This window comes from Cyanistes caeruleus, chromosome 1, assembly GCF_971803275.1.
Source record: "Cyanistes caeruleus chromosome 1, bCyaCae1.hap1.1, whole genome shotgun sequence".
Lineage (NCBI taxonomy): Eukaryota > Metazoa > Chordata > Aves > Passeriformes > Paridae > Cyanistes > Cyanistes caeruleus.
In genome coordinates, this window is record NC_141701.1 from 7,473,495 (window position 1) to 7,499,817 (window position 26,323).

General features: G+C 39.9%; 1 long non-coding RNA gene across 1 annotated transcript; it reads left to right on the top strand.

Annotated features, from left to right (window-relative positions):
* Positions 1 to 1,714: 1,714 nt before the first annotated feature.
* On the top strand, positions 1,715 to 15,531 carry LOC111925157 (uncharacterized). Its single transcript, XR_002862081.2, has 4 exons — positions 1,715 to 1,859; positions 7,055 to 7,318; positions 12,869 to 13,282; positions 14,565 to 15,531. It is a non-coding gene; the product is annotated as an uncharacterized LOC111925157 (long non-coding RNA).
* Positions 15,532 to 26,323: the final 10,792 nt, after the last annotated feature.

The window sequence follows — 26,323 nt, forward strand, 5'->3', positions numbered from 1 at the left end:
GGTTTGGTTTGGTTTCTTTTGTTACTGGTGCGGCACTAAAAACTGTATAAAAAAAAGCATTTTCACAAGTGGGTGTGCCACAGATGGGTGGGAGATCAGGAGGGAGCAATCCATCCTAGCCAGGGATGTCCCATATTTCCCCTCGCTCCATGTGGTGCCACCCATGAGCTGTGAACGTCTGGACACAATCCTGGCTACAAAGACCACCAACTCCAGGAGACAGCTGCAGCCCCCAGCCCTGGCCAGGGCAGCAAACAGAGACCTGGAAGCTCTCCCAAGGCCATCTTTGCAGACATATGTTGTCCATAGGTGTCCCGGAATCCCTGGGAAAGAAGCAGCTTTCCTGCCTTTCCTGCCTTCCCACTCCCTCCAGGACATCAGTTCCACCCATACAATGGGCTGCATTAAACATCATCAGCTCTGGGAAGTTTCATTTAACATCTCTGACCTAGATCATGTTCCCTCCAAATCTCTTCCTCTCCCAGCTGTTGGATGCTCCAAGACCCTTTTTGTGCAGCCCAAAGTTATGAAAAAAATGGCTTGGAGGACCTGAAACTGAAAAAAATGTCAGATTATGGTGGGTAACACTGTTTCACTGGAAGTACAAACCTCCTTTCAGAAGAATCTCTAAAGAATAAAAGTCTCCATTTCACCCTGGCACAAGGCCTGGCATTGTAACAGCCATTTCCATATTTCACTTGTTTCTTCTCAGAGGCTGTGATTCCTTGATAGATCACAGCTTGCATCACTTCATCTCCCACTTAACTATTTTGATGAGGAAAATGGAACTGCTATGGTGGCAATTTAAGCGTATTAAAAGAAAAAGTTAATCCAAAATTTTGATTCGCCAAATTTAAAGTCCATTTCCATTACATTTAATAACTTCAGCCTCTCTTAGTTCATCTGTACTTATCTTTAAGTCTGCATGACTGGGTGGCATTAGAAATAAGAAGATTATTCATAGTAGGGTGCTCTGCCTATGAACTTTTTCCTAACTCTCAGTAGAGATAAAGAATATTTCCTCAACTGTATATCATTTCATAATCACGAGTGGTCGGCTCTTCTGTTCTTATAAAATCATTTCTCACACCATCAGCCACAGAACTTTCCAAAAATGCCAAAAAAGAGTATAATTAATTCAAACAGAGTAATCACTAAAGTATGAGGATAGTCAGACACGTGCTTTTTCATTTCCCTCCAAGCACACATGAGTTATGGGATCCAAATCACAGCTCTAAGGGACTAGTTCATGCATTTGTGGAGAGGAGGGAAACTTGCTGCATGAATTCTCACCTTCTCTCTGTAAATCCGTGCACAAAGCATTTGGGTCTGCAGGCCTGAATGGTGATGTGCCTCACCACACCATGGAGAGGCAGGCGAGGAAGGGAGCCCGAGGAAGAGCTCTGGAAGGACTGGCACGGGCATGGCTGGGAGGGAGCAGGCTGTGCGGCTTCCTCTTGGGCTGGCAGCAGGTGCTTCAGTTCTGGAGGATTTAAGGAGTGACTTGGGAGGGGGAGAAAGTGAGAGAAAAACTTCCAAGCAATCCTGCAGCATCTGGTGCTTCCCGGCCCGTGGAGTCAAGGAGAGAGAGCGGAGCCCTTGGAGCCGGCGTGGGAGCAGGTGGGGGAAGGTGCTGCTGTTATTTGCAGCAGACGTTCCTTAGCAACAACCTGGAGCAGATGGAAGGCCGGGTACCACTGTGCAGAGCCTCCATCAGCAGCCCCTCAGCCTCCTCAGCCTCTCCCTGCACAGGGGGAGCTGAGACAGCACAGCAAATCCTGCCAGAGAGCTTTTCTCCAGGCTAAAGGAAGGGGTGAGGAGATCACTTTGACTCATGCCAGTTTGAAGCCTAAAGAGATGTGAGCAAATTTCATTAAACAAGTTTGATAAATGCCAACAATATTGTTGTAATTATACAGCAGTTGTTACATATACACATATACATACAAACATATTCTGTTACTGTAACTGAGTAACATGGATTTCTAGGAAGGCTGAGAAATCTCAGCATTAAATTTAAAGAACATTAGTATGATTACAAATATCTTTAAGTTATACAGAACCATAGTATTTTCTGATTAAAAAGTAGGTTTTTTTGATTAAAAAAAAAAGAAGATATCAGGTCTTAATCTGTATCTGAAGTAAGAGGAAGATATCAGGTCCTAATCTGTCTGAAGTAAAATACAAAGTGATTGATAATCCACAGTTAAAAAGGTTATTTGAAAATGGACAGCTCACAGATGCAGGGGATTTCAGAGAAAGTCTGCATTGACAGATGGATGTATTAGCAAATTAAAGAAAACAGGAACCTTCTGTGTCATAAACTAATTAATCTTGTACATGGAGAATGTGGAGAATCATCAAAGTTGAACGTAGCTAACAGCAGAGGTGGAGCCTCCTGCAGAGAGTGTCCATAAAACTATAAAAAACCACCACCAACTTCTGCATGCCCTTTTTTCTTCAAAATCAGGTGTGAAGAATTGAGCACTCTGATATCCTCTATTATTATATTGCATATGCAAATATTGTCCTATCATTAAAGGAAAAGGAATTCTACTGTTTGTATTTGATCTGTCTACACACCCTTGAGGTTTGGCTGTAATCTGTGTGCAAAACAAGGGGGAACAAATGTACAAAGGCCATAAAATTTCATCAATAAAGAGCCATAATTGTCTTTAGGGGGAAGGACAAAATTTCTCTTTTCAGAGTTTGTACATAACAAGAAGTGTTGGTATTTCTTGCATCTTCTCAGGGATGTTTGAAACATCTATGACCATATTAGAATTATGTTGGTAAAACTCAGCCTTCAATTCCTCTTCTATTAATATCACCATCGACAAAAATCTGATAGATTAATTGATTTATCTTCCTTGATTACCTTGATTAATCAGGACCTAGGTGAACCTTTTAAAGAATTAGGAATAGCTCTGTAGCCAGCAAAAGCAGATAAACACTTGATTATGTATTCTGGTGAGTCAAGCTCACCCATATGGGATCTCATCTCCATTTCCCTTCTGCTAATCTACCTCTTAGAAACATTTTAGCAATTCCTGTGGGTGATACATCAGTGAACAGAAATTGGAAAACAGCAGATGAGTCCGAACTTACTTCCATTAAAGACAATGGATGCTTATTCCATTAACACCAAGGACACCAATCTAAACAATAATGGTATTTAATATTATTTACTTGGCAATGGCTGGAAAAAAGGAGAAGAATTTTATTTTTTTTTCATACTGTAAAGTATAGATTAAAAAGAGTGCAACCAAAGCACGGCTGAAGTTTTCTGTCATCATAATTTAAGAATTGTCCAAAATTGTGCAATTTTGAGAAGACTGTTATTTTTTTCAGGATCTTCATACGTACAGGTTTGTCTAATTCTAACCTTTCAGCCCACTTCCTTGTCCACCATGTTACCAAATTTTCTGACAATTCCCAGTTTTCTGACAGCTCACCTTCCAGATGGGACAAGATCTGAGCACGGAGCTGTGCCATGGATCCTCAAGAGCCAGAGCTCCCTATCTGACAGCTACCAGACCAGGCTTTCAGGCTTTCCAGGGTCTCCAAAGCCCCAGTCAGGGCCCGATACCCTGTCACAGACAGTTTTCAATATTTTTCCCCTTGAGAAGCAGCAAAACAAAATTTCAGAATGTCAGATCGTAGGTGACTGACTTCCCTGGCCAGACTCCTCAATCCAAAAACTGGGGGCAGAGTGAACGAGTTTTGGCACACAGGCATCATTTTGTTGTGGGTGTTGCCAGACAAGAGGTGTCTCATGGTCTCATAAGTGGTCATTTCTTAATTTCCAATTGCTGTCCTATCAGGTCCATTTCTATAACGTGGGTTGGACTACACCAGGGGGATTTGTGTCTGTGTGTGTAATTTATTTGTTTGTTTGTTTTTTCTGCCCTGTAACAGTTACAGAGATTTCACAGACTGAGTCACAGATCTCAGGTAGAATGGCCCCAGTCTGTAGCCAACAGGCACCACTGTCCCACCCCTCTGAGATGGGAGTCCCTGCACAGACCTGACTGCTGAGTCTGTGCAAACTCCCATCGAGTTCTCTCTCTGGGGACTGCCAAACAGCAGCTTGAGCATCTCACTAGATATTCCTAGCTGCCTTAATGTGAAATAAATTTGATTTAAACTGATGTAGGACTGTCCAGTAGGGATTTGCAGTATTTCTGTTATGTTGATTGATATCACTCCTTCACTTAAACAATAACTGCAAGTACTGCAAGAGGGCAGGTAAGAGTAAGGTAAAGCAAAAAAAGAACAGTATTATTACTGTAGCTGTAACTTTAGAATATTTTTCAGTAATTTTCAGCATCTTTCTCCAGTCAGTAGCAGCAATTGCAAGATACCATCTTTCAGCAATCTGCTCTAGTGGAAGGTCCTTGTCCATGGCGAGGGGCTTGGAACTTGACAATCTTTCAGGTCCCTTCCAACCCAAACTGTTCTGTGATTCTATGATCTTCTCAGCCATTATGAGGCAGTAGTTCTCAAAATGAGTATGGGCAGGAACTGAGATTAGTAGGCAATCCCATACATGACATCCCTGCCTCAGAACTGCTGCCAGCATGTCCATTTTCTTTATGTTTAATTAAGTAATTTAAAATAGCTTCTCCCACTCCTTTTTATGCACAAAGCAAAAGACATTATTGATATTTCTAGTGTTGTATCCTTTATTACTTTATTCTCCATCAGGGCTGATTCTTTTACCTGCTAAGAGAGCCAACGTCACGTTTTGTAGAATATCCCTTTTTTATGCAAAGCATTAGCAAGAATTACATTTCAGCAACAATCCTGAGAAAAGGACATTGCAAAGTGTCTTCATGGTGAGATAAATCCAGTGCAGCATGAATAAAAAAATTTCCAGTGCATTTACATTCTGATTGCATACCTAGTTGGAAATCTAGATAGCTTATTTAAACCATCAATCTGCTGATTTCACTGCCATGGAAATTGGAAAGAAGTTCTGCTTTTCAGGACCTCCTGTACTGTATCTTGTAGAACAAATTTGAATGTGCCTATGACCAGAGCAGAGAAATTTGATTGTGACACTTTTTTTTATGGATTGTGTCAGTTTTCATACTACACTGACTTTTCCAGGCTTCTGCTTAACAGGTTATGTCACTTGACTGCAGAATAATTAGTTTGAAATACATAGGGTTTTTTTCTTTACTTCTGTTTGGGTTTGGATTGCTTGGGGTTTTGGTGGGTTTTGTTTGTTTTTTATTTTTTAAAAAGGTTCATATGAGCCTTTTTGTAAAGGAACCACATCTTGTATAATTTACTAAAGTCTTATTGTTAGTCTTTTAAATATAATAATTGCTATTAATGCCATTATTATTGCTACTTCTATTTTCCACTCATAAAAGTAATAACTTGGGAAACAACTCCTTACTTTGTCTTGTGAAAATTCATCCTATTATAGTAATTCCATTATTCTGGCTAATCCCTAAAGACAAAGAGGAAATTTGCCTGCCAATAATGAAGATATTAAATAGCAAGTTACACATTTCTGGTGCAATCACTGGAATTGTCAGCCAAGCACCCGAGGGACATGAAAATCTTGATGCAAATTTCCCTAACCCACCCTTTGGTTTACTTTGATTTCAGTATGGTTCAGATTTATTATACAGTGACCCGGTTATTAAGGATAAACAGGTATATTGCTGAGGCTTAAAGGAACTTTATTCATTAATTAACAGAATAAACATATATGTAACTCTGATTTAGAGGAAGGAAAGACTATAATCTCAAAAATGCTGTTTAGAAAAGGCTTTCAAGGAAAATAATACCTAAGATGGAAGATGTGATTCCTGACATTTCACAGTTATTTCATTCCATTTTGGTTTTGACACTGAAAAATACCATGATATGAAACTTACTGTCTCTCATACTCCAAAGGATACTTAAAAATAGCTGTCTTTTTGTGTGTCTTCATGGAATTTCCTTCAATATACCTTTTCCCTTACTTTTAATTTTGAAAGTTGTCTAGTATTAAATATTTTAGCTGCTCTCTCTCAATCTTATTTAAATTCTCCAGGCACTTCTGAAGATCTGCTTCCTGCAGGAGTGAGAGTCAGCTTTCATGCCAGATTGCCTTACAATTCCCCAGTGACAGCTCCCTCTCTCCTTGTTTTCCCTCCTGGAATTAATGTGATGCCACCTTCATGGTACAGGGGCAGATAGCAGCCTTCCCTTAAATTCTTGTGTATCAGCATCATCTCCTGTGCGAGGTAGAGAGCAGGACCTTGGCAAAGCCAGCACAGAGGCTGGGGGATAAATCACCTCAAACTCTCCAGGCAGTTTGTGGTGCAGTCTGAAAGAACATTGCACCTAAACAAGGGTTTCTCAGCATTGGCTTTTCTGGATACCAGCAGAGCTGCAGGTCCATTCTGAGCTCTGTTCTGCCAACCCCCCATTTCTGCACCCTCATTCCCTTCCTTCAAGCAAAACCCCATGCCCTTGTCCAAGCCTCCCACCATCAAGAGCACAAAGCTTCATGAGCATCATGCATCCATCACTCCTAACCCAATGCTTCCTCCATCTGCACTTGCATCACCAATTTGTGATTATCAATGTTAATGACCAAGCAGGTCCTTAGACAGAAGCACACATACCCTCAGCTCAGACACATCTCTGAAAAAACCACCAGGTGCAGCTGCCTTTCCCCTTTTGCATTTGCTTAAGCACTGTCAACGACATGTTCACCATGCTTGATAAACTCTGGAATAAACTATTCCAAACTTCTCCACTGCCTGTCTGTCAGTCTCTTCAGTAGCAATAAGGTCATTCTTCAAAATAAAGAAATACAAATTCTTTTTAGTAGAAGGAAATGACCTTTATTTTTTGCATGTCTAAGTAAGCTGCATTAAAATAAGATGAAGACTGTGACAGGAGATAACCAAAGATGGTAAATTTAGGCTGACACTTTGTCCTTAACTTGAACTGTTCAACAAGAAAGTGTACAGTAAAAACAAAAATTTGACCTTAAATCAGATTCTTTGGGGATATATCATTGTGCTATATGTTAATGTATTTTCAGGTACTTCTTGAGCAGCGTGCTATAGGAGACAGAATCACTGGGAAAACAGGACGGCTCTAAGACCATCACTGGGGATCTGAGTCCCCCAGGACCGGATGCTATAAAGTTAAATCACAGCAACAGAGTCCCTGCCCAGACAACTCTGAAGCTAAATGCCAGAAGGAATACAACAGATGAGTCATTCAGGCAGAGGAGGGAGGGATAAGAAGAAAAGGCTGACTGGATCTGATAACAAAAAGGATGAAGGTCATAAGAAAGAAGCTTGTGAGTCTTGACAGGGTGGTTTCTCACAAAGGTGGGAGTTATGGGAAAACCTCAGTGAGCTTGAGGAAGAGTCCAAGAGAAATATGAATGTGGGACTGTTTCTGATACACATCTATAACAGTCTTTCGGGTGACTGTGAAGTTTTATAGTCTATCCAGTTTGAAGCTAAGTGTTCTGAGATTAAAATCATACAGCAAAACATTGTAAAATATAAAATGCAAAACCACATCAAGTTAGCCTTGGGACACTCAGGGGAAACAATTCTCACACTGAGAAATCAAGACTGCTTCCCAACCAGGCAGCCAATGAAGGCTCTACCCCAAAACTGCTTCCAGTGAAGTTGAAACTGAACACCAGGGTAGAAAAGGGAAAAACAAGAAAACAAAGGTAAAAATCCAGGTTGCAGAGTGGGTGGATGGATACTGTTAAATTCTTTGTAGGACTCGTGATGAAGATGGACTTTGAGGGTATTTAAGAAGGAAGAAGCCATGAATTTTGCCATTTGTTATGGGAAACAAATGGCATTAAGGGAGAGGGCAACCAGTGGAAGCTGTCAGCCTGTGGGTGGAGCAGAGGCAGGAGCTGACATTGTGATACTGATTGAAAGAGGCTGGGGAGATAGTTCAGCTCAGTTCATTTGGTTCAGTTCAGGCAAATAGGTGCTTTGTTTTGGTTTTCTTGTAATAAGAAAAGAGAATCCTGAGGGAAGCACAGAAAGACGTCATGGTGGGATGATGTGGCCTCAGCAGCCTGGGAGATCACTCCTGACAGCAGTGACTTACACAGAGAAGAGGAAGGTCAGCTTGTACCTGACACAGTGACAGGCAAGCTTCTTTCTTATGAAAACAAGAGCTGATCAAAACCTGGGCAAGAATGTCAGAATGGCTACAAAAGAGTTTAATTTGGGAAAAAGCAAGACCTAAATTTGAACACTAGTAAGGAACTGAAAGCTCAACAGAACTGTGGGATTATCTGTAGAAAATAATTTCAGATAATAATTTTAAGCAGCAATATTAATAAGCACAGGAGATGGAACAAGGAGCAGAAATTGAAAAGGAAAACAGGTTTTTTATGTTTGTTTACATTTTATTTTTCTTTTCCTTTCTTTTCTTTGAAGATATGTAAGATAAAGGATCAGATAGGTTAAGGGGTGAACACTTGCAAGATGGGAAAGTCACTGAGGCAAGAAAAGACAGAGTAAGGAAGTGGATTAAATTTTTCTACCTTCAGATTGGTGGAAAGAACCTAAATTTAAATTACCAAATTTCTTCATGCTGTGATGAAACACAGAAAGGAAGACCCAAGTTAGTGTCATTACCAAGGAAGCTCAATTTAGCTATCATTTAGGCACCAAATAATCCATATGGAAGGGGCATGGTATGGATTCTCCATCCACAGAAACACATTTAATGAGAACAATTATGTTGACATGAGAGCCAGAGCAGATGTTTCACCACATACATTTCACTGCTCACAGCAGCTCTTACTAAAGCAATGCTCAACTACTTAAAATATTCCTCAGTTTCATTTTTGTATCGTTGCCTTTCTGATGTACATTTTATTCCTTTTAAAGCAGAAAAGTGATCTAACATAAGCACACAAAACCCCCCTGCAGCTGATGTTTCTAATCTCAGTTTTCTGTGAAGGTTGACCAGTAATCATGAGTTATTTCTGGGTTTTCCTTATTCTTCATGGCTTCAACACAGTACCACTGATGTCTTACTAACTTAATTGTGCTTTCATTCTTTATGCAGAATGAATCCTGACTGAAGAGTCAATTCACAGTTTCACATTTCAATTTCACTGGTGTAAATTCACAAAACACATCAGAATTTCCTCCCAGCATCAATAAGAAAAAATAATACTGATTGGTCCTTTAAGTTGAGTTTTTTTCCAATCCTATTTTGAACATGGTAGAAATGTTGCTCTTCTGAGTAGATAGTTTATTAAAATTGGTAGATAACTTTTTACATTTTGACAGTGTAGAAAGTTACCACCAGTTTAAAATTGTAACTGTAAACCACACCATATTGTAGATAAATTCCATTTTGAGAATTAACACATAAAGTCTTATCCAATACCTTATTTTTATTTATTTTTCCATTTTAACAAGAAAAGTCTGCCAATGGGGACTTTTTTCCATTTAGGCCCAGCTCCAGTTTCAAGGTAAGATTTCAAGGCAAGGGAAATATTGTATCACTGTGTAAAAAAAAAAAAAAATACCAAAACAAAGCAGTGGTTCAGCATGACAAGACAACTTATCAGTGCCCAGCTGGGATGCAAAGAAGAAATTCAAAGCAAGCACTGGTGTCTGTAGGGTCCTGCACAGCATGACAAATGTACATAGTGATCTCAAGAGAAAGGAAGATGAGCTCAGGAGGAGTGCAGTGAGAAGAGCTCTGTCTCTGGGAGTCAGCAGCACCAGGAGCAACTGCGCTTCCAGTAAAGCTCTGCTGCCTAAAACATATTGAGCTGTTGCTAATCAATAGCAAGGAGCTATTGCTGTATATTCCACAGGAAAGGCACCACAAAAGCCTCCTATGGCAGGTTCATGGCTGACAGGGGCCTTGGAGACCCTTCTGAGAGCCAGCAAGGAAGGGCAGGACTGCCAGGCTGGGATCCATCGTGCCTCCCCTGCCAAAGGGAAGCTGCATCTTCTGCAGTCTCATGGAAAATGACCCCATTTCCAGTGGAGGGATGCAGGAGGTGTTTGATGGGGGCCTGGTCCCATCCTAGGGTGACACCTGAGGAAGTTGCTGAGGGTCTTGGTGCATGGGTGGGATGTGATTTCAGTTAAAAAGGGCAGCAAGGAGTGAAGAGGAGAGAGGGACAGGGATCAGTACAGGTCGGTGTGGTTCACCTGTGCCCTTCCTCCTGGGCTATGCTGGTGCCTTGAGGTGCCTGTCACAGCCTCACAGTGCAAACAAGAGACTGGAACCGTCAGATGTTCCCTGTAAAAGGTGTCTGACACCCTCACAGGAGAATATGTACCAAGTTTCTCAGCTGATCATCAAAAGGGAAGGGTTTTAGTGCTGACTGACCCCAGGAAAGGGCAGGGGAAGTGTGAAAGGAGGTTGTACCTGGCAGATAGCTGAGGTTGTCATCCCCAGCTAAGTAGCAGGATGACATTAGCTCCTGCAATTGAATGGAGGCCTATACATAGGCATCAGAAAATAAATCAAAACCACAAACATGAAAGCTGAGAGTGTTTAATTCAGGCTTGACTTTCTTCTCTGCACCAGGACTGGGCCACTGCGAGATATAAAGAAGCATTGGCTCTATTAGGTTTGAGCTGTTTACCATATTAATCATAATCCAGATCACCTTTCAAAAAGTAAATAACGTATTTAAGATTATCAGACTCAGTTTTGAGCAACATTTTTCTTATTAAACAAGCACAGAGGACTGGCAAAAATCAATAGGAGAGTTAGAGTAGCCTCCCTGTAGAGGGTGTTTGTTATCTCCCGTAAGTCACGGTAAAAGATGACAAAGCTGCCACATCATGAGGAAAAGTAATTTTACAGGATTCAGGTGGGTTCAAGTTTCCATCTTCTCACTGTAATCCAGTGAATCATGTGTTTCCACCAGCTAAATGAATCTGCACGCCTGTCAGACACAGGTGGCCACAGAGCTCAGTGTGCTGATTTCCATTTCCTGGGCTGTCCTTCCCTAACTTTTCTCTTTAACAATAAACAATGGAATTCTGATTCTCCATAGGCAGTGCAGGTTGGTGTTGGGGTGGGTGTAACAGCCCCAGCTGCAGGTGGCTGGCTGACCACATCCATATGGGGAGAGGAGGGCATTCTCATTTCAGCTGGCAAGAGGAAATTTGAATGATGTCCAACATCCATCATCCAGGTGACACAGTTCACTTCCCTCATTGTCCTTGTCACCTCAAATAACTGCAAAGGGCCATGTAAAGTGGGTGAAATTGCTATAGTTTAGACGAAAATTATCATGTATAAGAATGTTTCCAGATAGTCTGATTTGTCTGTGCAGTTTCATAAGTGTGAAACTTTAAAAATTAAGAACTGACATAAAGATTTTTAGGAAAGGGATGTTTTTTGTTGTTTATTTATCTGTTGCTTGTTAAGGGCGATGTTTGGTTTCTACCAAAGCAGAAGTTAATTATAAATTCTCAGTTGGTGTGTAAGAGCTATTATTCATTTGTATTATCATAAGGCATTAGATCTTGCAGCTGCAGCAGGAAGATCAGTTGGAACAAGATGAGGTAAGTAGCCATTACAGATAAATATTTGTAATGCAAAGGAAAGGTGGTAAAAGCAGAGAAGGATTTCTCAAATGGCCTGTGGTTTTAGAGCATTTTTGTTTCAGAGGAAGAACCTTTATACTTGCCCTCCAGATAGTAAATTGCTTTTAGTGGAACTTACTTGCCCATTGGTGAAACCTATATATGTTGAGATGTTAAGGACACTGGGAACAATAATAATAATAACATTAAAAAGTTAATATGTGGGTTTGCAGTTGAACCTGTTGCAGTACCAATCTCAGACACAGAAGAAAGATACCAATTTTCCTTCTCTACTCTTCAGCTACTACCTGAGTGAACAAAACTGTTCTACCAGTGACTTTCAAACATCACAGTTTGCTTCTGTTATCCAGATTAATGGGCTATTATTTTCTGTGTTTGTCCTGCTACCTTTGTTATTTCTGACTTGAAGTGTAGCTCCTGATGATCAATAGGGCTTGTAATATGCACATACTCGCACTATTAGCAGTACTAAGTCATGCACAGGACTCACAGCTGAGAGCTCACTTTGTTAGCTCTGTTCTCCAGGCAGTTTTGTAACCTTTACCTGTCCTCTGCATATATTTTGATAACTAGTATTGAGTGACTCTCCAAAGTGAATACTGTACCCAGTATAATGAAATTAATCAATAATACCTGCTATCCTTGATATTACATTCTGGGGACATTGTATTGTACATCTCTGGAGCACAGGGTTGCTTTTACAGTGTTTTAATATTAATAGCAGGTTGAATAGAAAAACTCTTTTTGTTCCATTTTTAATGATAGAAGAATTTCTCCTCATTTGATGTAAAAGAGAACTGCACATTCCATGAAAAACAAAATTATTTGCAGGGTCTCTCTAATTCTGACGTGAAATTCTAGGTTTTGCTGCAAATTTCCTGTCAGGCCACTGCAACTGGGACAGCTTGAAATCAGGTTAAGATCATTCCAAGCCAACACCAACTTTTGGTGTCAAGGCCACAACATCTGTATAAATGTGTGGTTGGTGCACACCACAGGAAGGTTTCTCACTGCAAGAAATCCCTGCTCAAGGGAGCATGTGGGATATGTGGGAGCATATCACCTGAAAAAAACGATATGTAGAGCTGTAACCATGGGAAGGAAGCTGCCTCAGGGTCTCCTGAGACAAGGAAAGGTCTTGGCCTGAAAACATTTGCCATCTGATTAGTCAGAAAATCCCATGGGAACTACTTGAACACCCAAAACAAATCAATCTTGATACAGACATATATGATTTTTTAACAAGGACATAATTCCTGCCTCTTTTTCCTCCACAGCTTTTGATTAAGGAAGACAATGAGTCATGGTTGCCTCTTTGTAGCCCACTCTGAATTTGTCTACAACCAGAAGATACAGACGATGGCCACTTTTCTGAGGCATCATAAATAAGTTTCCACCTTGGGCTAAAGTTCTGGCTCTGAGTCTCTCGTGGAGCATCTCTTGGGAGCTCTGCACTGGGTGGAGGGAAAGTATCCAGCTCTCCAGCTCAGCAGTCAACCATCATAATCAAGAAATCCTCACTTCCATCCCCATATTCTCTTTCTTATCCATCATATAACACCTAATTGCTGCAACAAGCCACGCTCCTGGGCAGTGGAGCCCTTTCACTGCTCAGTCCTGATTCATCTGTGGAGCAGGTCCAGTACAGAGATGCAATATGTGCATGTATTTGTACAATCAGTGGCTGGAAGGTAAGAGATACTTATGAACAGCACCAATTCATCTGTCACAGAAAATGGTAGTGATTCCCAAGCTATGCATTATTTACACATATTTAAAAACCACATAGGTTTTTTTTGTTGTTGTTGTTATTTTTTTTAAGTCAGTAATTGTGATTCTTTCCAGATAAAGAGGGAAAGGGAAAATCCAAACCTGTTTTTGGTGTACAATATGGCTATATAATTATGCTACATGTGTCTGGGATCATTCTTTGGCTCAGATTTGCCTATATCTGTACTGTTAAACTCTCCCAGCCTTGGAAACAGGGTGGGCATCCAAACTGGTTTCTGGGAATGGTCCTGGGTCTATGCTGACTCCCCAACTGTGTCCAAGATGCATTTGGGAGAGTGCCAGCTGGATGGGGCCAAAATCATAGCAGGAACCATTTAACAGGACAGTCTATCAAGTTCCCATTGCTGGGAACTTTCCCTGGTGCCATTCAATTAGCCAGAATAGATGTAGTCCAAAAGTCTAAACTAATTACCATGAAAAGAGACAGTAATTCAGTGACGGTGTTTCATGGACATATGCTGGCATCTTTGGAGCCTGGAGAGGAAATGAAAACATCTTCAGGAGAGTTTTGCCAAACGAGAGCTCCAAATGACAATTGCAATAGGGAAAAAAATATTAGGCATTGACAAACTGAGCAGAGTGAAAATCAGCAAAAGAAAAGATGAGCCCATAAGAATGGGGCACAACAAAACTGCCCTTCCCTTGCTTCCAGAGTATTTCAATAGAAAGGAAACATGGTGAAGAACAAAAGATGCAAAATACTCAATTATTTACAAAGCTGTGCTGTTTCATTTTTAAAAAAATACTCTTTAAATGCTGTGTTTGCTTTACTGGAGTGAAGAGTTACCCACAGCCCATTCCACAGGGAGAACTCAAATCAGCTTTCATTTAAACCAGGTTTCAAACTCTGGTATCCTGGACACAGGGATGTGAGGAACATTTACAAGAAACAGAAACACTTTGTCAAGAAGTTTTATCAGGACGAGCAAATGTGCCACACACATGCTGAGGCCTTGTAAAATTCAAACTTTCCCAATGAAAATGCAATTGTAAATGATAAATTCCTCCTCAGGCTGAACTGAAGAGATTGAAAAATTATATGTGTTTTAGAAATATCAGCTAGTCTTCCCCTGGCACGGATTTAAAATGGGGTAAATGAGATGAAGTAATCTAGCTGCACATGAAAGGAGACTGTACTGTGATACTTCATTTTACTACTGACCTCAGAACATTTTTTGTCAGACCTCCAGGGCTAACAAATATCTGGATCATGGGAAGCGACTGCATCAGGAAGAAGATTACAAAGGCCATTTCCAGCACTGTGGTTCTGCATAGTATCAACTACTGGATGTACTTTGAATGAAGCCTCTAAAGCTGAATAAAGAGGGTAAATTCCCTCCTTCTTTACTGGACCACCATCTGGTACGATAAATGTCTCTTCCTACTCTTGTTAAATGGAAAATATTTATCTACCAAACACCTCCAATTAAGCATGACAGTGAAAAGAGGAAAGGAAAATGTACACATAAGACACAGAAGTAGCCTGGTTGCATCTCAACAAGTTCTCCTTTATCTGGAAGAATACAAAACTTGCTCGATACCACTGCATATCAGAAATGCCTCGCTCCCACTTGTAAGACATTGTCATAACAAGATGTATCTACCCTGTTAGCTTTTACCAACTTCCATTCACTAAGTAGTGGGAGATGTATAAAGGTCAATTGGTAGCTGAGATAATTGAGTTTAATCATGAGCCACCTAAGTGAGGGAAGACATTACCACCTGGCATTATATAGTAAGCACATTAAACTGACTCTTCTCTGGCCTATAAAGGTCATTGTGCATTGTATAGCAAAGGTTGTGCTGTGAAAATGCTAATTGATTTTTAATACTGGCTGCTGACTTTCCTGTAGAGGGTGTCAAGTGCCTCTTGGGAGTACTTACTGACACTCATTCCAAAGTCAATCATCATTGTCATCCCATGCCAGCAAAAACAAATGGCTTTTTGAGGTCCTGTCCAGTAAAGCTGGGAAAGGACTAAGTGACTGTCCCTGAGTGACTAGACCACCTCTGTCCAGCTTGGGAAGTATGTTTGAATCTCTCATCCTGAAAGAACAGTTATCCTGTCCTCTTGCCCATGGTATTCAGAGATGGAAAGGACAGGTTATCACCATTCACAGAACAGGTCTGAGCACCTGGTACCATGTTTACAGGAATTAATTGGTATTAATTAACAGTGATTAATTCATATTTCAGCTGACTTAACTAAGAGTTAAATAGATCGATACAGAAGACACATGACCAATCCAGAACAAGTTCTGTGGAGGACTCTGAGGTGATCAGGGCTGGAATGCCCCGGAGGAGAGGCTGAGGGATGGGCAGTGTTCAGCAGGGAGAGGAGATGGCCTTGGGGGGCTCACAGCAGCTCCCATGGCAAGGTCCTCAGGAAGATGGGGCCAGGCTTTTCCCAGTGGTGTGTGATGGGAGGATATCAGTCTCACACTGGATAGAAAGAGGTTTTTTCCCTGTGAGGATGGCCAGGCAGTGAAGAAGATTGCCCAGCTGCATCGTGCCTTCTCATCTTTAGAGCTTTTCAAGACCCAAATGGATCAAACTGAGCCATGTTATAGGATCCCATAGTTTGTTTAGAGAAGGAAATTTCAGTAGAGGACTCCTGGGGTCCCATTTAACCTGAACACCAGTTGAGCCCATGAAATGGGCACATTGGTGCTGTATGCTCCATTTGTGTGAGCCATCCATGTCCATTCTCCTGAATGGACAGGTGGGAATATCCATCATTCTCCATCAATTATCCATCATTCTCCACAATCAGCACACACAGCAACCAGTATGAGCCAGATGTTCTCCCAGCACAAAGCTCAGGCACTTCTGAAGGGGATTACTACTTGGTGATATTTTGCCTTCTGAAGACTATTGATGATTTTATCTGGCATCTGTATAAATGTCCAGCATCCTGCTCCTGACCCTCATCTTCAGTGGCAAGAAATGCATTTGAATTGTACACACAGTTAGGAAATGAATGCAAAAATCAAGTCTTCCTGGTGCCTGTCAGTTAGATTTAGATGCATTTCTAGGAAATACTAGAAAGAAAAACAAGCTTCAGACTTGGAAAACTGTGGTTGGGAGGGCTGTGGTATGACAGATTGCCTGGCTTACAACGGTGGGCTGCAATGACAAAGAGAATACCTGCAACAACAATCTGTGGCAGCAGGGAGAAATAAGTTAATAATGAAAGCACTTTAACAAAAAACAAAACACAGAAACCAACTAACAAAATGCAACCAATCAACCAAATCCCCAAAAAACACCTCACTACAAAAAGTAAAACTTCCGTATTTCAGAACTGTGCATTTCTAGGAAAAAAAACCAAACTGATCCAGAACCTCTTTAACTGGCACTTCCAGTAGTTTAGACAACATTATTGTTTACATAGAACTTGTCACAACTTTGCTCAAATGCTCAATATTAGTGAAAAAACAAAAAAAAAAAAAAAGCCAACAAACAAACAAACAAACAAACAAACCCCCAAACAACAACAGCAGATGATACCAGGGCTTAAAAGGAACAGGTGAAAACAAAATTTATTCTCAGTGCAATCCAAGCTCCCTTTGTCAGATTTAAAGAATTTCATCCAATTTCCCCATTAATCAGCTGATGAAGCAGACCCACATTCTGACATGAAGCATAAGATAATGTCAACATTATTTGCAAACTGCTACATTACCCTGACAGCCTAATGTTTATTACTATCAAATTGCTGTCATTTTATTGAAAGGACCAAAAGCTCTGGCTTTGCTAAGCAGAGCTCCCAGTCCCACCAGAGCAGTGGAGCTGCTCCCTCTGTCCCTGTGCTGTTCTCAGTGATGGAGCACAGCATTTGCCTCCGTCTGCACAGGCAGCTCTGTGAAGGTGCAGGCTAATGAACAGGGCAGGGAATTTAACATCCAAAACACCTTTTATCTGAATATCATCCTTTGGTTTTTGATAGGTTTTTTGCTGGGAGGTTTTGACTGGTTGTTCATTGGTTTTTTTTCCCCCCTGAAGCCTTCCTATATATTATCCCAAGAGTTTATTCTCCTAATAGCTATTCTCCCTGTGGTGTTTGTGTTATTGGAGACAGATTCTACTTGATTTCCTCAGACTTTCTCTACTGTGTCAGTTCTGACATTTGTGAAGTGACATGCTATGAAATTTTAGAAATATATTACTGTGCCACCTTCTAGACTTGCATCTCCTAGTCAAACAGAATGTAAAATTCTCATCACCTATGCTTTCCTAGTGTAAAATATAAATAGTTGGTATCAGGTCTGGGATACTTCAGTCCATAGGATTGCATGCAAACACCTTAATATTTATTTTGGCACTGTTAACAAGAGCTGGAAGCTAGAGACTACAAAATTCAACCTTAAAATCAGTGATGATAACCTAGAAATAATATTGTTAAGAGCTGGAATAAGCACCATACTTACACAGGGAAAGGAAGGGCAGGAAATGCCTTCTGTGGTTGTTTAAACAAGGTTTGAGATCCTTCCATCCATGTTTGGAAAGAATTGTTGAATTTACATTTTTTGAGGGGGAAAAGACCTTTGAGCCCATTCTGCTGAATGAATATGAGTGCCAGCAGCAGGACTGAGATTCCTTGTGCTGCACCCAGTGCAATCAGAGCACAGTAATTTAGCTAAGGCTTAATAATTTCTTGCAGTACAAGTTAATGCTATCAGATTAGCACTTATAGTTTCCATAAGTTTCATTACATTCTTAAAATATGAAGAAAAAGGGCATCAGATTTAGGTATTCTGTGCTCCATTTGCTGTGGCCCTTCCCTCCAGTTTGTTACAGTTGTTAATGAGCAAACTACAATTAATGATGGTTCAAATGAGAGCTAGAATGACCTTTTATAATTTTGTTAGAGAGGAAATAAATGCAGAATATGTCTCTCTGTACACAGGGGAACACACGTTGCAGAAATACATGTCCATTAGCATGTCCCATAGCAACATACTTATTATGAGAGGTGGGAAATAGGATGGAAGTGCTGAGGGATAAAAGCACTTGGCTTTGGTTGTCACTGTTAAATCTTCCTGGCTAAAATATCCCAGCTCAGACTCAGTGTCCAAACCAGGCACCACCTCACTGAGCTTTAGCAGCTGATTTCCAGATTTGAAACTGAGGTTTGTAGAATCCACCACTGTGAACCAGAACCAAAAGAAGCTTTTTTAGATGCGTACAAGGGAAACTCCTGCCTCCTTTCACCACTTCTTACAGCCTGTTCAGCTGTTTTTCCCAGAGAAGCTGTGGATGCCCCATCCCTGGAAGTGTCCAAGGCCAGGGTGGATGGGGCTCAGAGCAACCTGGGACACTGGAAGGTGTCCCTGGTCATGGCAGGGGTGTTAGAATGAGATGGTCTTTAAGGTACCTTCCAATCCAAACCATTTTATCATTCTATTAATCAGAGAATCTCATATAAAACTGAATGGCTTTTAATTAACCTACTTGAATTTATGTCTTTGCTTCACTTGGATTTGTTATCTGATATCCATCATTCAGGGAAGCACTCCTACTCATCATCCAACCCAATCATGACCATGATTTGTCCAGTTCACAAGACACAACCCTTTTAACATGTCAAGTACTTATTCTTCATGGTGGAAATTCTTTCAACCCTCTACTTTAAAAAAGATAAAATTGCTGAAATGAAGGCAAGCTATGGATACTGCACAGCAGGAAACTGAATTTCATACATGCACAGAGACTCTTTGTGGGAACACTATTTTTTAGGTGAGCTGTACCCAAAGACCAATCCTAAGGGTCTGGGAAAATTAACGTCCTTGAATATTGTAGGAGCCACCTCTAAGCTCGGCTTGGCTAATTCTGAAAACCAGAAACAGCTCATGATTAGACTTTTCTCTGTGACAGGAAGGAGCTTGCACAGCACATATGGCTAATCTGAACGAGCTGCATCGGGATCATTTCATGGTCCTCATTCTTTGCTATGTGAAATTGATGATACATCTCCCTTCTCAAAAGAAAAAATAGATATTTGGTGTATGGATGTGTTTTGTGGGTTTTTTCCTTGTTTTTTTTTTTTTTTTATTTATTATTTTTAACATCTTGTTTGCATAATAGGTTGTTTACTTATTATCTAATTTTACCAAAACACTTATGTCAGATCTTCTGGTATAGATGGAGGAAGTCAGCTGAAAAACTACAGTAGGAATAAACACAAACTCAAATTAAACATAACTCATCCCAAGAACAGACAGAAGGAGCACATCTGGTAGGATTTTAAAGATATTTTTTTAGTTTCAGATACAAATGACCTCTAGTACACTGATATTTAATTACAACTATTTAGTCTGATTTAGTAAGCCTGAAAGTCTGATCTATTTCATCTAGAAGAGATCTGCAAAATATGTTTTCTGTGGGGAGGGAGGTGAAAAGAAGTAGTCATCTGCAAGGATATAATAATTTAAGGATGCATCCCTACCAATATCCAAACATCAAATTTTAAGTCTGCAGATGTTTGAAAAGAGATTTTAAAGTCAAATAAGGCAGAAGATTAGGAGCTCTTTACTCCCAGGGAATTTCACATGCTTGAAGAACAGCAATTGCTTTGTCTTCTGCTGAAATGCTGCTCTCTCTGGGGTAAAGAGAAGCAGCTGTGTAATAACACATAGTGATGCCACACAGGAACTTGACAGGAAAGGAAAAATTGCACGTGAAAGCACAGCAGCACCAGGAACTTCACTAGACAAACTGTGCAGTCATTACCCTTTCAGATTTTCGGGACAGAGATGGAAATTAGGCTTCCTGTAGCACAGGGCCCTTAAACATTCCTCTGTGGCAAAGTCTGAAGTCTGATATCTTATTTGGAGCCAGGCAACCACCATCTCACAGAGCCCTTTGCTCTGCTGCTGCTGCTTCACAACAGCAGATGCAGTTCATTCACGAGCAAAGTCTGCTTAAAGACAGAGTTTGCTGCTGCAAATAACTTTGGCTGCTTTCAAAAAGGGGGTGGGGGAAAAAAAAGGAAAAGAAAAAAGAAAAAAAAAAAAAAAGAATCTTGAAGAACAGGAAAGGCAGAGATCCAAATATGACTCAAAAATGTACCACTTACTGAGGCAACATGAAACTGAAATGAGATAATAAATACCTGGCTCTGGATGAATATTAAGAGCTCATCAATATGGTTTACTCCCTTCTTAAAGGGGGAAGTGCAGGGTGAAAATTAACACTGTTGCTGGAAATCTAAGAAACAAATAACAAGGTTCACCAGAGGCTTAGGAGGTGGGGATGGATTTGCCCATAAAGGAATTTTGCTACACCTAATTAAAGCATTGGTAAATGTAAAAGGCACCCAGAGAAGGAGCACTGAGGCAGTGGGGGCTCACAAATCACCAGGAGGAGTGGAGGGGATCTGATAGGTCATTCCAGAGCTGTCCTTGATTTGTACAAATGGCCTTTGCCTGAGCAGCCTGGGTGGCTGGGGAGTGGCACACTATAACTAAACACTGAAACATAAAGGTTGGAAAATTGAGGCCAAACATTAAGCCAGCACTGCCAGGTCCAGCACTAAACCATCCCCTAAGCACCACATCTACACATTTTCTGAACACTTCCAAGGACAGTGATTCCATCATTTCCCTGGGCAGACTCTTCCAGCACTTGACCACCAGAGAAGAAAATGTTCCTAATATCCATCTAAGGCTTAAGTGAAGAGGGAGACACAGCTGAACTGATGCTGCCAAGACCCACTGGAGACCAGATCTGTACCCAAAAAAACCCAACCATTTCCAGCAATTTGTGAGTCAGTTCAGCTCTTCCCATTCACTGTATTTGGACACAGGGTCCAGCAGCCCAAAGAAATGAGGCATTCAAACCATCAGTCTGGAAATTTCCATGGTAAACAATGCTTCTCAACCTCAGTTAACACCGTGGTGGTAATTGCTGAGTGATCACTCCCTATCCAAATCTCCACACACAAATGAGCCTTTCATTATATTTTCTCCCCTGAGCAGTTAGGAAGAAGGCTAAAAGAGTAGCTTAGAGGCCAGAAAAGAAAATGAAAACTTGTGATTTCAGTGAAGATCAATTGAGCCAGGTTTGGGCCATGCATTTCATGTCATCTCAGTCACTTTTCTTGCTTTCACTTTTTTCAGAATTTTCTTTCATCATTTTGAAGCATTTATTGTTTTCAATTTCTTCTCCTGTCCTTTTGTTTACTTTTTTTGCCTGATTTTGGGATGTCAATGGGAATAATTTTGGCAATTTTTAGTAATTTTCACTGCTCCTCATTTCATCTCAGTCCATTTGGTTGTAGTCACTCCATCTGCAGATTTGTGGATCTTTTCCTGATTGAAATTGATTTGATCATATCTCCTTTCCAAAGTGTTTGTTCCACTTTTTTCTCTGATTTGAAGATTTCAATGAAGACCAATTGGGCAGGGTTTGGGCCATTTCTGTGCACTTCATGTCATCTCATTCACTTTTCTTGTTTTCACTTTTTTTTCAGAATTTTCTCTCATCACTCTGGAGCATTTAATTTCTTCAATTACTACTCCTCTCTTTTTGTTTACCTTTCTTGCCTGATTTTGGGATGTCCATGAGAATAATTCTGGCAAGTTTTTCTCCTTTTCACTGCTCCTTATTTAATTTCAGTCCATTTGGTTGTAGTCACCCCATTTCCTTTTTTTTTTGTTCCAATTGCAATTTATTTGATCATATCTCCTTTACAGAGTGTTTTTTCTACTTTTTTCTCTTTTTTCAATATTTCTATTCCCTTCAGCCCTGATTTGCAAATATGTCCCCAAAGTTTTGAACTTTGCCTAAAGGTCAGTGACCTGTGCTCAGAAGATTATCTCTCTAATTCAAAGTTACTAAGCTTCCTAGCCTGTCTCCATTGTAACTAAATATACTGTGGCCAGGGAATTAAAATTCTGATTGTTCTTTTGAAAGATGCTGATACATCATGAGGCATGTCCTAAAATATAGTTTTTTAATTTTGGGCCTTTTAAATTGTAATGCCTCTTACATGGAGCTAATAGGAAAAAGCCATTCACAGATACTTGTACTGCTGCAGAGTTGTGTCCTGCTCACTCGACCTGAAATACTCAGTAGGTGCTGAGAAAGAAATAAATAATGTATTGCAGTCTGCTAAATTTTCTGATGCTTTAATACTGAGAAGCTCCTTGAAAAATAATTGCCTGCCTATATTATTATGAAAATTCTGCCTTGTTCTCTAGATGTACCTGTAGTAGAACAAAAGATCTGCAGGGATAATTAATCTGTAGCACTGTTCCTCAAGCACCATCTGATTAACAGTATTTTCACTTACACAGTCCTTCACTGGAATGAGCAGAACAAGGTTCCAGCAGTGGAGGACAATAACAGGACTGGTGGTGGAGTAGCATTAAGGAAAGAAACTCTTTCCTGCTGACATGTACTGATCACTGTGAACTTATTTCTTATCAGCTCTCCTAAAGTCTCTGTTTGCACACTATGGAAAACAGAGGAGGGAGCACCATCTTCATATTTAGTGCATTTATAAATTATTAAATTATTTTTTTTACACTATTAAGAACTGCACTTATTTCAAAAGCCATTTCCTTGAGCCAGTAAGGAGATGTGAGATAACCTGAGCAAACCAAATGAGCAACCCTTGGCCTCAGAGCAGAATTCCTGATGTTTCCCAGGGTATCCAAATCACACCTGGCACACTGCTCCCCCCTCTCTTTGATGGCTCTCTACCACATCTGTCTGTAAGGGAGCCCAGAACAGCTACAGGCCAGACTTTGGGTCACATTATCTGGGTCTAACACACCTGAAATACACGAGCTTCAGTGGACATTGGTGCTGTGCAGACGCTTCCAAACTATTAAATAAAAGTTCTAATGGTCCTGCTGGCTGAGGGGGAAATAAAGATATGTAAACATCTTTCATTCACCTTGATGGATTTGAGAAGAAAAAGTAACAGCAAGAAAGCATGCAGAGTATTTTTAACCTCTTTCTAATGCACTTTTTTTACAGAAGTGGAAGAAGGAAGGACCTGTATTGGTTTAGGTTCCTCACAACTACCTTCTTTGGGTGTTGGGTAAATGCTGATTAGTACTCTGTCCTGAAAGAACATCATCCCTTAAAAAGATACATTTCTTAAAAGAAATTTTGAAATAAGTTATTTTAAATTAAACAGTAACTCTGTTTCCATTGTTTGTTTGTTTGTTTTTTTCTGCAAACCCATGTTTTTCTGGGAAAATTGCAGCTTCTGAGGAATATTTCACCAATGCTAAACTTCAGGCTTGCTTTAGTTCCTTTTCTGTGTAGTGCAAAAATTATCTACTTGCATCACCACTCCCTTAACAGAACAGTGCTTGGAAGTTAGTGAATTCCCTAAGTGTCATGAGCCACAGAGGTATAAAGTCTTAGATATTCACTAGAAGAAGAGCTGCATATTTTCTCCTTCCTAGTTGAAAGATACCCCACACATATTCCAAAGTATAGATAATGTTATTTAAACCATTCTGGATAACTGGATAAGTACACTGGAGGTTTTTATTTTCCTTCTGTGTAACATCTAATGGTTATTAGTGGGGACTGGATACTAATATTTTAAACACTAGACTGAGAAACTTTAACTTCACATTGTTCTAAGTATTTATGCACAGAAATTCATTTGCTTTTTCTGGTCTCTTCCTTCAGAATTTAAAACTTTCACTTAAACAGCGACTAACATTTACAACATAACCATAAACTCATAGAATCATTGCATTTCCAGAGCTGGAAGACTCATAAGGATCACCAAAGTCCAGCTCCTGCACAGGATAGCCCCAAGAATATAGATTCAGAGAATATCCTGAATTGGAAGGGAAATTCCCTCTCAGCCAATATTCTACCTAATCCTGAGATTTAAGATGATGACCAAAAGCATGTGGCTGTGTTTAACAGAAGGCTCTGGAAACAAATACTGAGCATGAAAACCTCTGATCAATACATATACTAGAAGGCTGATAGAGAAGTATTTGGAGCAGAAGCCATCAAAAAAGCATCTGCCTTTCTTTGTTCCTCGCTGTTGTTTTTAAGGTACCAACAAAGGTGGTTTTGGAACAGAAATTTGAGTGATATCCATCATGATTTACTTCAGACATCTAAGGTTTACACATCCAAGTAAGTTTAATCACCCACATGGCTCAAGGGGGAAGAGCCAGGTGCTTTCAGAGGGTGAGTCAGTCCCCTGAGCTCAATGTATTTCTCTCTCAAAAAGTTGATTTATCCCTTGAGATTGCTTCTCTTGGTCGATGATAAGAGAGCCTGGTCAAACGGTTTGTCATCTGAGTTCTACATACATAAATCAGAGCTAAAAAACTCCAGCCTATTTCTTTAAAAAAGGTGAATTCCTTCTGTTAATTTTAAAAGTGGATGGTGTCTTTTAAAAAGTGTAATTTGTGAGGCTACCACAGCAATACCCAGAATTTCTAGGTGCAGCCTGTATGAGGAACAAGGGTTGTGTTGGTGTGTCAGTACCAGTAAATACCAACTGATATCTCTTCCAGCCTGCAAGGACAGTAGGATGTGCACATAACATAGACAGAAATGTGAATAAAAGGAACTTTGATCATCTTAACTCTTACATATTACTAGTCTGAAAATCAGCTAAAGAAAGTAACAGTGAAAATTATTATACAACAATCATTGATCCGTGACTCCCAAGCTCAGACACAGTTATTAGATCATCCAATCTAGCTACTATGTAGTAAAAACAAGAGAAGCCCATTCTTTTCATGTAGCTTGCTGCTGTGGTTAATCACTCTCATTTCAGCCTAATTTCTCATTTAAGACTGCAGGGTTTTTACTCAGCATTAGTTCTAACTTTTTCTCACTACTAGATTAGAGTAATTTAGTACTTGTTATTTTCTCCCTGTGCAAGCAATTATAAACCATAATCAAGCTTTTTAAGTCTCTCACAGTAAGATATCACCTTCTGTCCTTTGAATTATTCTTCTGAAGGGCCCTTACCAAAACCATTAAATTATGTACACATGCCTATAAATATTATTCAGTACACAAAGTGACCTTTCAAAGGAATATTGATTGTGGCATTTACGAAAGTCATATGCTTGTATCTTTGAAGTGTATCACCAAAAATTAGTGCTGCTGTTCCTACTATGTGAGGAATTTCAATGCAAGACCAGTTACATATAGCCAGAATAAAAAAAAAAAATTACAACAGACCATAACTGCGGCCCGTGTTTATCTTGCCACTCTGGATTAGGACTCTAACTTCCTAACATCAAATATGTTTAAATCAAGAGTGAACTTCAGGTAAAAATAGTTGGAATAGCCTAGAAAAAAAATAAAAAATAAAAAATAGCAGCTACTGCATGGCTCCCCAAGCTGGCTTAGGGAAGATATGTTCTGGAACATGGTGGTTTTCTTCTTCTATTCCAGATTTTAAAATCCAAATTGTCTTTTAGTATTTAGCCTTCTTTTTAACAACCACTTCTCAGTTTCCTGTTGTGTTTATAATATGTTTATATTATTTTTTACATTTTCAATTCCCCAAGCCCATAATTAGTTTAGTAAGGTAAATGCATTTCATGGTCACCACCATCAAACACACCACAAAACTCTGCCACAATCCCTTATGCATTCATAGCTCATTCAGGAGAACTGCCTGAGGACCAGCTCTGCTTTCTTGACTTATTAATTCTGTCAGTCTTAGAATGATCCTATTTCTGATGAAAAAAAAAATAGTCTTAAAGTGAATAATGAAAAAACCACACACACTTTTCTTATTAGTAAGCTGCATGAGAAAATCATCACTGGAGTATTTTAAATATCTAAGGGAATTTTCTATTCAAACCATTTGAAGTTAGACCCTCAAGTGCTGTAAAATAGTGAAACTGTGCATGGCATATGCTCTAATTTTAAATTTTGAAAGCAGGTTTGTGCAGTCTTATTAGTTCTGTATAATTGAGACTGGCTCA